Source organism: Arvicola amphibius, chromosome 3, assembly GCF_903992535.2.
Source record: "Arvicola amphibius chromosome 3, mArvAmp1.2, whole genome shotgun sequence".
Lineage (NCBI taxonomy): Eukaryota > Metazoa > Chordata > Mammalia > Rodentia > Cricetidae > Arvicola > Arvicola amphibius.
In genome coordinates this window covers 53,495,614-53,509,080 of record NC_052049.1, presented here as the reverse complement: position 1 = coordinate 53,509,080, position 13,467 = coordinate 53,495,614, and the positions used below count along the sequence as shown (strand labels likewise).

General features: G+C 42.2%; 1 protein-coding gene across 3 annotated transcripts in view; it reads right to left on the bottom strand.

Moving 5' to 3' along the window:
- The window catches only part of Scamp1 (secretory carrier membrane protein 1), a 96,091-nt gene that overhangs the window by 64,409 nt on the left and 18,215 nt on the right, over positions 1-13,467 (bottom strand). The gene's annotated exons all lie outside the window — the stretch shown is intronic.

Sequence of the window (13,467 nt, the reverse complement as noted above, 5' to 3'; positions counted from 1 at the left end):
AAACAGCACCGTCAACAGTTTTCCCAATTTCATATCTGAATACATTATATGTCATCTAGGGCATTGGAGAGTGTGCCCTCTTATTTTACTGTTGACTGCTCGTTCATTCCCAGCCACCCAGACCTGAAATAATCACATAGAAACTGTATTAATTAAAACATCGCTTGGCCAATCACTTAGGTGCATTGCTAGCTAGCTCTTATATCTTAAATTAACCCATTTCTATTATTTTATATTTTACCATGAGGCTCGTGGTTTACCATTACTGGCATGCGATGTCCTTCTCTGACGGCTACAAGGTGTATCCCTGACTCCACCTACTCTCTCCTCCTCTATCTGCCTGGAATTCCCACCTTGCCCTATTCTGAGCTTCAATAGACACAAAGCATCTTTTTTATTAACCAGTGGTATTCACAGCATCCAGAGGGAATCCTACATCACTGTACTCTACATCAGTACTGCTATTACTTGTCTGTAGCTTATTTTTCTACATGGTCCTAGACCTCTTCACCCTTTCCAAATGTACTAGCATACTATCCTAGCCTTTCAGATATCTGAATATTAGACTTTCCTAAAACAATTACTAAATCACAAAATTCTATTTTACTGCCTTCAATTATGAATGCCAAACACAAATTTAATGAACATGCCAAATAAAATCAACTACATATTTCATGAAAAATACTGTTCACAAACTGAAAACTGTTTCCACTGTCACCTGACAGAGTATGTAACAATCAAATGAAATGCACTACACCCCAAACCCAGACTAATTCAGCAGTGGGGTGGGGCCTGAAAAAAAATCTGTGCCTTGTTTGTTTCAAGACAGGATTTCTCTGTATAACCCTGACTATCCTGGAACTTACAGATCAGGCTGGTCTTGAACTCAGAGATCTACCTGCCTCTGCCTCCTGAGTCCTGGGAATACAGGTGTGTGCTCAGCAGTTAAGAGCATAAAATGCTCTTCTAGAGGACCTGGGTTCTGTTCCTAGCATCCACAAGGCAGCTCACAACTGTTGTGGAAATTTCTTTCTGCCAATAGTTTTTTGGGAATCAGCCTCAGGGCATGGTTTCTGTGTGTGGATGTGATGCCTTATAAGAGAGAAGAAAGGCATTTAAATATTTTAATAATCCAGGATTCTGTTGATGTAAGACCCGATTGCTCCTGGCAGCACAAAGTCACTCCACTTAAGAGCTTGTTTTCTTCTTGGCAAAACTGGTCTTCGGGCAAAGAACTGTCCTTGCCTCAACTGCTGACAGTATGCATGCTGTCCAAACTGAACAAGCAGGATACAATCAAAAGGGACTACTGAACCTTGACAAGACAGGGTAAGTCAGTCTTTTGAATCTTTCTGCTTTCTGAATATGGTCTGTCAGATATTCTAAGCCTTAGCCAAAGTTGGTTGCCCCCAATATTACTGTGAGACTTCGGGTGACTATCCAGGTAGTCGGCTGTTTCCTGTCATTACTTGCACCTTTTGGAAATCACTTGCTTGCACTTCCTGCTGAATTACCTTCTCAGATCTTTGATGGGGTTTGAAGACTAGACGGTCACAGCTACTATCTTCTCATATCTTAACTAAGACATTTTAGGTAAAAGACAGACTCCTCAGGATAGGGACAGCTATTGGAATAATCTCTCTTAGTTGCCTATTACCTATAGCCTGGGCATTTATATATGTTGTGTTATTTGCTTGATGTTACTCTTATTGGTTATAGTTCTAGTCTGGTGTACATTATTACCCTTTCATTCTTCTGGACAATACTTGATATTCGTTCTATTATTTATAGTTTTGTATTAGGTTTAAAACCTTCTTATTTAGACAAAGGGAGAAATGCTGCAGGAATTCCTTTCCGCCAATGGGGTGTGACTTCTGTGTGCAGACATGGTCTTATAAGGGAGAAGAAAGTCTCTCTTGCTCTCTCTTGTATGGTAGTCAGAGACCGTTGCTTCAGCACCCCCAGGGCAGAGGACCATGGTGGCTCTCTACCTTATTGTTATTCATGAGTATTCCCCAATAAATAATTGATATCCCTTTATTTTGGACTCTCGTGGATTCACCCCATGCTTACACAACAACTATCTGTAACCAGTTCAGGGGTTCCAGCACCATCACACAGACATACACAGGCAAAACACCAGCGCATATTAAAATAAAATAATTTTTTAAAAAAAGAGAAAAGAAAAAGGAAATCTATGATTCTATCATGGGCTTATGTGATACAGCTTTGTACAGGAATCTGTTCTTACAAGTACAACTCCAGCCCATTTTCCTTGAACACAAAGTCAGCTTTTGAAAATGCAAAGTTGATTTTGTGGTTTCCTTCCTCCAGCCCTACCCATTCAGATTTTTAAAAGCTTCCTCGCATTTTAAGACTAGATTCTAATTCCTCAGATAAAAATATATAAGGCTTCTGACCACGGTGGCCCCTGCCTATTCTCAAGTAACCTGGACATGTGCTCTCCCTTAGAGAGAACCTGTACACCTGGGCAGGAAGGCTTAGCCAAGGACCCACAGAGACTGGACCTGACTCTTGCTCATTCCCCAGCACTATTTAGAAACAAAGGCAAGCAAGCAGCAAGGACAAAGGAAAGCCTGTATTAGCCTTGAGGCTGCTCAACAGCCTGGGGAGGGGTTTCCTGCCCTGTGAGAGGCAGGCATGCAGAGGGATTGCCCCAGGAAGAAAGTAAGACAATGCATGTCAATCAAAACTGTCAATTTGCCTTGCTGAACTGAAACCTAAACTCAGAGATTCCAGCTACCATCTCCATACCCACCCACACCACCACCCACAAAGCCAGCACCCTCCAGGTCCTTCCATAGTACTCCTCTAGCCATCCTCTGCCCCCAAGGTCAGTCTAGCGCTGTCCTCTTTGAGAGGCAGTTCCAAGTATTGCCTCACCTGACCGCCTTCCTTTCTACCAGGCACTTCATCCCAAGCCTAGCGCACCCACAGCCCCTGCCATCTACCATTATTAGCATTGAGTCTACTGACCAGTGATGGTTTTCATGCAGGTCTTTTCCCCAAATATGACGATGGCCTATGTTAATTAAGAACTGGGTTTTGACAGACCTGGTGGACCCGCCGCCTTTGATCCCAACTGAGAAGCCAAAGGCAGGCAGATTCTCTATGTGCTACTGGCTGTGTTTTCAGTCTTTACCCTTTGGGGAGCTTGCCACCCAGCTCCCACATAAATAGACACGGAGACTTATTATTACCTATGAATGCCTGGCCTTAGCTTGGCTTATTTCTAGCCAGCTTTGTTTACTCATGCGAGCAACAGACGAACAAAGGGACATGGGAATGAGTCAGTCATGGTCAACAAGGAAACCAGCAAGCCCCTAGGACTGACTAACAAGGTGGAACAGAGATCCAGAAACTATCAACAAAACCATAAAAAGCAGCAAATCCCTCTCGATGATAACTTCAAATGGAAACCTTAATTTACGCAGAGGAGGCCTGGCTTGGTTAAACCAGACGAGGCTGGTGAGACGGCTCGGTGGATAGGGCAGCCTGCGGTCTGTGTTTGATCCATCCCTGGAGACCGTGGAGGGAGGAGGAGAGAAGGAATCTCACACAAAGTTATCCTTTGACCTCCACATGCACACCATGGCCTATGCACACACACACACACACACACAAATAATAAGTAAAATTTATAAAACAAGATTCAATTGTCATAGTCTTAGTTAGAAGAATAAGGCAAAATAAATAGGACTCAAAGAATCCCTATCTGTAGATGACACCATTCTTTACCTAAAAGAGCCTTGGGGCTGCACAGAAGAGTTTTTAGACCTGATAAACACTGTCAGCAATACAATATAAAAATAATAAGTAGCTTTTCTACTACCAGAAACAAATTTGCTAAGCAAATAATTTTAAGAAAATCCTCATTCACAATGGCTTCAAAAACATAAACTACCTAGGCATAAACCTCCCTATGAGGTGAAGAGTTTAAACTGAAGAGGGACTGGGCAATTCGACAGGACTCCCAGCCTACACACCACAGGCCCAGAGAACTGACAGCAATGCGGACGCTAACAGAGACTCACATAGATCTAATCTACATGGGAAGTAGAAAGTAGAAAAAGACAAGATCTCCTGAGTAAACTGGGAGTGTGGGGACCTTGGGGGAGGACTGAAGGGGGGGGGGGGGGGGAGAAGCAGGGAGGGGAGCAGAGAAAGAAAATGTAAGAGCTCAATAAATATCAACAAAATAAAGAAAAAATTGCATATATGTATTGTATATGCACATGTACAGCTCACAAAACTAGAAGCGGACCAGGAGACGGAAAAGAGAACTCATGGAACGGGCAAGAGGGGAAGAGAGAACAGAACACATGTGGCATGAAAGCAAAGCAGCATTCAGGGAGTGGGGGAAGGCAAACAAGAACACAGCAAATTGGTGTGCGTGTATAAATATGCCATAATAGCGCATTGCTTTATAAACTTAAAAAGTAGCAAGAAACACTTCCAAAAAGTAAAGAGAAAAAAGCTGCAGGCTTCTGGGTTTGTTGCATTAATCAAATATGCCTGGTGATTCTTCTTTAAGTCGTGTTAACTCCTAAACAGAAACACTGAGAGGAATTCTTCATATTAATAATCGAAACCACTTCCTCTGAAGAGTAAGATTAGGAAGGTTGTTCACAAATGTAGATGAAAAGGTATTCCACACCATTCACAAGAGAAAACCAATGAAGAGTATTCTGATGCAATCATCACCTCACTCCTACCTCCTCGCCAGGAACACCCTGGGAGCCTGGCACAGTCTCAGCAAGTTACAAAGGAAGCAGGATTCTCAGACATGGTTCATAAGAATACAAATTGTAACATCTACATTTATCCTGTGAGCTACAGTTTCACTTCTAGGAATCCAGTCCAAGAGTACACTGGCTAAATATTAGTCATAATAGCAAAAGACTAGATAGAGGCTTCTTCCGTCTGTCAATAGGCAAAAGCCCACGTACATGATGAAGTATGGACAGCTGCATCATATGCAGCTTCAAATGGTATAAAGGGATAAATGAACTGCTGTCATGTGAGTGAAAGAAGGAACAGTACAAGCAAATTGTTGATTTTGAGAAAGGAAATAAAAATGAGTATGTGCAGAAGGAAGTTTCTGTCCTGCCCGGTCCCCGCAGGCAGTTCAGTCCCAAAGAAACACACAGAGTCTTACATTAATTATAAACTGTTTGGCCTATTAGTTCAGTCTTATTATTAACTAGTCTTACAACTTAAATTAACCCATAATTATGGTCTAAGTTTAGCCACATGGCTTGGTACCTTTTCTCAGTAAGGCATTCTCATCTTGCTTCCTCTGTGTCTGGGTGGTGACTGACTCTCTGCCTTTTCTCTTCCCACAATTCTGAGTCTGGTCACCCTGCTTATACTTCCTCTCTGGCTACTGACCAATCAGCATTTTATTAAACTAATATGAGTAACAAATCTTTAGAGTGTACAAGTATTATCTCACAGTAAGTACGTATATTTTAAAGAAATAATAACCCCAAAAAAACTATCAGTGATCCCCTAACGGAGGAGGAAGGGACCCCCAGGGTCCCAGGCTCAGAAGCCAAGTTCACTGCACACACCTCCTTTATAGCATTTATTTTGGAGTCATTGTTAGATAACAAAATCAGTTGAAAAGCGAAAGGACAAAGGCAAAATGTACCTAAGAAAGGGGACTATTCTTTGATTGGGAGCAGGGTCTCACTCAGTAGCCCTGGCTAGTCTACAGTTCACTGAATGGATTAGCATGGCTCTGCCTCCTAAGGGCCAGGGTTAAAGGCATGTACCACTGCACTTGGTCTGGTTATTCTCACCCACGATTTCCGCCATCAGTGCTTCTCTGGATGCCATTGGAGTATAATGACTTCCAACTCGAGTTTTCAAATGTATACACCCAGTTTTTTCAACTACTCCAAAAATCACCTTAAATTCTTAAAAAGAACAATCAAGCATATAAATAAATGTGTAACTTATATCAATGAGACTCAGATAAAAAAAATCCAGTTTTCTACTTTCAGTTACTGAAACCAAAATGTACATGTTCCCTTCTATAATAATCCAGGTCAATGTTAACTGGCAATTTGACAGAACTGCCAAGCAAACTCCCCCAAGTCTCTGGAACCTTCCCTGGTGTAGTGCTAATGACAAAGCAGTAGCATGAGTGTACAGGCAGGATACAGCAGAAAAGGAGAAAGGAGACTAAATTTTAAAAGGATAAGAACTCACAGCTCACCAGGCAGTGGTGGCACACACCTTTAATCCCAGCACTCGGGAGGCAGAGGCAGGCGGATCTCTCTGAGTTCAGGCCAGCCTGGTCTACAAGAGCTAGTCCAGGACCAGGCTCCAAAGCTACAGAGAAAACCTGTCTCAAAAAAAAAAAAAGAATTCACAGTTCTGAATTATCCATAATTAATGCTTCCAACTTGTTTGGAATATGGGTTTCATGTTTCTTTCTCAGACAAGGTTTTACTAAGTACTCAACCTAAGCTGCCCTCAAACTTGCGCTACCAAGTCCAACGTTAAGTTTGTTTTAATAACTGTGTTGTAGTACAGAGAGGCCCATAAAGCTAAAGCTTTACATAACAATGCTCTTCTAATGCCTGCTATGTAGTCAGCACCTGCTCATATGACTCCCAATGCCCACACAGTCTGCTCAGAAACTGGATCAAGAGATGCAGATGCTGGGTGCAGCAGAGCATGCCGTTAGTCCCAGCACTCCAGAAGCAGATGTCTCTGAGTTCAAGGCCCACCTGGTCCACATAGCCAGTTCAGGTCAGCCATGGCCACAGTGAACCCTGGATTTAAAAACAACTGTAGACTTTAGCACTGATGTTTAGGCGCCCCAGTACTTAGGAATAGAAAATGCTTTCTCTTCAACATAATGAAAATAAAACTGTTTCCACTAATGACACAGTTCCATCTGTGTCACTGAATCTCAAGCTTCAGCAAACACAGGAACTACCTAGAAAGGTTATTAATAAAATCCAGACTAGTGAGCGCCACTCTGAATATCACCTGTTTCTGATTCAGTCAGTCCTGGATGGAGAGTGAGAATCGATTAAAAAGGAGCTCTGTGTCTTCTTGACCAAAGGGAACACACCAGCTTCCTATACTTTATTAACTTCAGATAAGGACATCTTCAGAAACTCAACTAGCACTGCACACACACCACAAGCTGTCACTTAACTACTGAAGTAGAGCCAAGGTTATTCCACCAAACTTTTGTTAGTATTCATTTAAAAAACCAAGATACAGGGGGCTGGAGAGATGGCTCAGTGGTTAAGAGCATTGCCTGATCTTCCAAAGGTTTTGAGTTCAATTCCCAGCAACCACATGGTGGCTCACAACCATCTGTAATGAGGTCTGGTGCCCTTGTATACATAATAAATAAATAATATTTTTTTAAAAAAGAAACCAAGATACAATATGAAAACAAGAGTTCCTGCCAGTTACAGAATCTAGTGTCTATCAAATGCAATTAGCTTCCCGCTGTCTTTATGTCGGTGTCTTTACTTTCAGGGTGGTGTACCTTTATTATATTCTCAGTGCTCGCCTGGGTGCTTAGTCCTTGGAGTCCCTCCCAATCTCCACAGCTCTCACTTCCTTAAAAAAGTCTCCTATGCCAGGCATTCATTTTGGGCATTTCTTAGTGTCCTGTATCACCTGGAAGACTATAGTCTGGCAGAGAACTTCCCTTTTGGTTGGCAGGGTGGAGCTTGGCCCAGCAGACAACACCTGGCTGACATAGCCATGCAGCTTCTTGTCTGTAGGTCACCCCGTTGAGTTATAAGCAGTCCAACATAAAAGCCATCACACAGTCATGTACTGTGTGCCTCTAACACGGGATGTGTCAACGCCTCAAAACTTGGGTGCTGCACTTTAGCAGGCCAGAGCATTAGAAAAGAATCCAGACCTGGTCTTGACTCAAGTCCTGGTGCTGACTCAAGTCACCTAAGGAAATTTGATCATCACCCCGCCCCACTGCAGCCCTGGCATGTCAGGCTATGGACTGTGTCTTGACTGTTTGGAAAGCGAGCTGACTGCTCAGATTCCACTTAGAAGACAGGAGCATGGAACGGAACACTTCATAACTGAACCATACCTCAGGTTCTCACCAGTAAAAGGAACCAGACTGCTCCTATGCTATATGCGCTAATACAATTCTTGCACATCAAAAGGGCTCAGTCATAACCTTGGCTGCTACCATTATTAAAGGTAACAAAATAAAAGCTCTCCTATTTACTGACAATTTAATACAATATATAGCATGTCTTAGGGAATCAGCCCAGCCATCTTCTGAGGCAGCAGATCAGCAACGGTTCTTTCCACAGCCTTGGTGCTGTGCCATCCCTATTGTCTTAGCCAAACGAGAAAAAAAGGCGCTCTCCTCCCTGCCAAATGAAACAATCTTTAGAACTGAAGTGAGGGTGCCTGACAGCTCCTACTGAAGAGGCTGTAGATTAGACAACTGCTCGTTGATTCAACTAGATTGCATTTCTTAAGGAGACCGAATAGGAACCACAGACATTGTCACCAAGTAAGGAACAGCAAAAGCTGATAATAGTCAAAGGAAGAGATGCTGTTGTAATGAAGTGACCGCAGGGGCCAGGGAGATGGCTCAGTGGGTAAGAGAACTGGCTGCCCGTATGGAGACACAAGCTGGTGTGCAACACCTACATGGCAGCTCACAACCACTGCTGTCTTTAACTCCAGTTCCAGAGGATCCAGTGCCCTTTTCTGTCCTCCCCGGGCATCAGACATACACAAAGAGCACTTAGATACATGTAAATATTCATATACATAAAATAAAAATAAATATTTTAGGAAACCAAATACAACCATATTTAGAAATGGATGTGAAGGGAACTTTTTGTTGTTTTTAATATTATTATAGGGCTGGAGAAATGGCACATACTGCTTTTCCAGAGAACTGGAACTCAGTTCCCAGTATGTATGTCAAGTGCTCACAACCATTTGCCACTCCAGCTCCAGGGAATTCTAAAACCTAGGCCCCCACCTGCACACACATGCACCTTCCCACATACAGGCACATGCAATTAAAAAGTAATACGAATAAATCTTAAAGTGACCAGAAAAGGAGCGGAGAGCAGCAGATGGGCCCTCCGAGGGGAATTCCAACTACATAAACTCGCCAGTGACTCGCCAGAGAAAGAAAGGGAAAGGGGGCAGCAGCCCCTGTCCTAATGGACAAGCACGACACCTTCCTCAATGTCATGCACTTAGTTCCAAAGATGGACCTCAGAATGGAGGCAAGAGGTGGGGGCCTAACAGATGAGCTTTTCAATGTGCTAGCATGTTCACACCATGCCTAGAGATTTGATTGGTAAGTTGGAGAAAATTTTGCCATTCAAAAATTTTAAAATAATTGGAACTAAAAACTTACTTATAGCTAGAAATGACAAAGATAAGTCAATCTCCAGCATTTACATGGACGACAGCTAAGGAAAGGAGTCTTTAGATTGCTGCCGTTCACATTCTTTGATCACATGCACCCTAAGCTGCATTACAGCAAGCAAAAGCATCTGCTGTTGTTATACTTGACAAAAGCTCTGAGAGATCTCAAATTAGTCATTATAAGGGCTGAAAAATGGAGAGGAAAGGTAGGGGAAGTTCACCAGTTAATAATAAAGGGCCAAATTAACAAAAGAAAAAAACCTGTTCCCACATTCCTTAAAGTTTGTCTAAAATCCTAGACAGACCTACTACATGAACTCAAACCAAATAGAAGCTACCAGAACTTAATGCTTCTGATGGAGTTTGCCTGTCTCAGAACTTTCCTGTTCTTGGTTAGCCTGCTCTTGCTGTAAGCAATCTGATAGAGTTCTTGCTTACCTAGCATGTATAACGCCTGGAGGGTTCTAACACACACACACACACACACACACACACACACACACGATCAATAGAGAGGAGTAGATGATACCACCTTTTCTCCTTTATTTGTCACTATAAAATGCCTTGGGCTTACACAAGCCACAGACGTATTGCCAACTGTAAGCCTAGCCTCACACTTGGCTGAGGCACTGCAGGAACTTGTCGTGGGACCTGTCCTTCACTAGCTAGCATCTTTTATTTCAGACATCTCTGCTCTGGAGTCTGGATTTAACACAGCACTGTTCTCATCCAGACCTGTGCTGTACCATGGGGTGACCATTAGCCACACGCGGTTGTTGAGAAGTAACAAGTCCCACTAAGAGGAGTCGCAGGGCTAAAGCACCAGATTCTGCCCTGCAGAGACTATCCTCGTAACAGAAGTTACCTGGAACAGGTCTACTCCAAATTCTGTCACTCCTGAGTTAACTTAAAAAAAAAAAATAAATATTTGGGGGCTGGAGAGCTGGCTCAGTAGTTGAGAGCACTGGCTGCTCTTCAGAGGACTTGGGGTCAGTCCCAGCACTCACACGGCAGCTCACAACTGTATGTGACTCCAGTTCCAGGGCAGCTGACATTCTTACATCAATACACATAAAATAAAATTAAATAAATTTTAAAAAGAAAAAAATGTTGACTAAATTTCCCTGTCTGTATATAAAGAGGTGAGCTATGAGACCACAGAGGCAATAGGTCCAAGACTTTTCCTTTTCGGAACTACAGAGTAATCAATTATTCAATTCCTCACTGTCCTTTAAAACAGCCTAGGATGCCAGACGGTGGTGACACATGCCTTTAATCCCAACACTCGGGAGACAGAGTCAGGCAGATCTCTGTGAGTTCAAAGCTAGCCTGGTCTACAGAGCAAGCTCCAGGACAGGCTCCAATGCTACACAGAGAAACCCTGTCTCGAAAGCCCCTCACCACAAAAAAAAAAGCAGCCGCCTAGGAAACACCTCAGGACATATTGCTCCTGCAATGAAAAATGTATTATTTCTATCTTGACCATTATATTTCCCAGACGCAGGGTAGATGCTCTGATATCATCTTCTTATCTCTAGCAACAGACTATAAGGGTATCTGAGTGGTCTTAGGTGCTCCGTACATGTTTGCCCAGTACCTTACTCCTGTTCCACATGAGTGGTAACAGCCTCAAGGAAACAAGAAAGCATGCTCATTTTTACCCCAATGCAGTAGCAGTGTGCATAGCTCTGCATAACTATGAAGACTGAAACTAGGAGGCTTCATCTCATGTTAGACGGTTAATTTAAAACTGCACATATACTCTACTTGACATTGCCAGAATGTGCCGCTGCGTCCATGCAAGTCATGTTACCTACGTGAGCGAAACAGGGACTGGCAAAGGGACTGGATGATTATGCACTGGCCAATGGCAGCCATTGCCACTGAGGTAAAGGGGTTTTGTCACTCCAAAAAATAAATAAATAAAAATTTTCTTTTTTATTTGTTTCCTCATGCAACTCTGGCTGTGTAGACCAGGCTGGTCTTGGAACTTAAAGAGAACCACCTACCTCTGCTTTGTGGGTGCTAGAATTAAAGGTGTGTGCCACCATACCCAGCAGCCACCATTCCAGACTGTATATCCTATTTTGCAGCATTGTATGTAAACTACATGAACTTCCATCAAAACTGACAGTACTGTTAAGCGCTTGTAGTCTCAGCTACTCAGAAGGTTGAGACTACAGGAGTTCAAGGCCAATTTGAACAGCATAGCACAACTCCATCATAAAAGGAAATTAAGGGGGGAGGAAGAAGGGAATAGAAAAGATGTCTAAAAATAGACGAAAACCCAAATCAATTACTTCTTATGGAAATAAGTAGGCCAAGTGTCTGTTTAGACAGCATCAAAATGTCTGGCAGTTGCAGTCAAGTATTTTAAAGGTACTTATTTACTTGCTTAAATTTAGCTTATTTTATATGTATGCTTGGTTTGGTTTTTTTCTTTTTTTTTTATTTTTTGAGACAGGGTTCCTCTGTGTAGCCTTGGTTGTCCTGGAATTCACTCTGTAGATGAGACTGGCCTCAAACTCACAGAGATCCTCGTGCCTCTGGATCACGAGTTTGAGGCCAGCCTGGGCTACACAGAGTGGCACCAAACATGATGGACTAAAACCACTTAAAAACCTGAGAGGGCTTAAAAAGGAGAGAGAGTTTAACACAGCTCTTTGCTGTTTGCTGGCAGTGTGCCGCAGAGAGATTTTCCTGACTCAGTGATAGCAGCAGAAAAGAAAAAAAAAAAGCCGCGCCATTTTAAAACAAGGCTTCCAGGGCCCTGTCACCGGTGGGAGGAAAGTATCTGAGATCATGCACTTGGCTCAGCTCTTCCTGCCTGGGCAGATGGCAGGATCAGGCTTGGGCAGGCCGGAGAGCATGGCAGATTCCTGCCACCATACAGAGAGATGTTTCCAGGCTGTGCAGTGCTCTGTGTGGCAGATTTGGCTATAACTCAGAAAGAAAGAGTTTACGTCCTGCACGCTCAGTCTCAGAGTTAAAGTGCTGAGTGCAGCTCCTACCTGGCGGCCCCAGAGCTAACAGAAATGGTACGTCCACCATTTTGAAGTTGGAGAGAGGTGGAGTCAACATCCAGAGCAGCCGCAACCAAGCTGCTTAACATTTTAAAAGCTCTTCAAGACAGTGGAGAATTAAAGACAATGCAAAAGGACAGATTCAGTCATAAAAGACTTCTAAATGGGACATAGTGTTAGATAAAGTATATAGGCTTGAGAGAGAGAAGAAAAAGAGTATAGAAAGTCATAAAATAAAGTTAATGCTTTAAAAAAAAGGTAGTCTTTAAAGAGACAGAGTACAGATAATCATAGTTTAAAGGAAGAAGAAAATAAGCCACGTAAAAATGAAAAATTCACAGAGAGTCTGGATTATGTGTATTATTGTGTTTTCTTTAAATTTTTTTGACTGTAAAAGAGCTAAGTACAAAAAGACATTTCATCAAATGGGCTGCTAAGCTAAACCAGCATGTATATTATAAAGGTATATTGACTTCAGAATTTGGGTCTAAGAATATGATGCTTCAGAAAAGAAGTTCTTCTTTTGTTTTCACAGAGGATGAGACCCTATGGATTGCTTCTAGACCAATATGGTATGATAGATCACGCCCTCCTGAAAGGTTGCTGTGAACAACCTCAAAAAATTATTTTGCTCAACTGCTGACTGAGATGAACCTAGCAAACAGGATGCATCATGAAAGACCTGATTAACAGCGCACCCATAGAGCATAAAGCAGTTTGGAGAGAAAGAACTGCACCCATATCCCCAAATATTGTTTATAAATGTTCTTTTACATTTAAAGGAGGATATGATATAGATATGAATAATTTGCATTGGTATAAATCTTGATTTACTGATACTAATTTAAGGTCAATTTTGTTATATGCATATTTCTGATCTTGATTAAGGTATTGTGATTGTGTAGTTCATTTAAAAATGCAATATATAATTAGGAAATATCAGTTATCAATGGATAATCATCTATAATTGTCAAGTTTGTAGTCATGTTAGTTAGATTTTCTAGATGTGCATAGATAT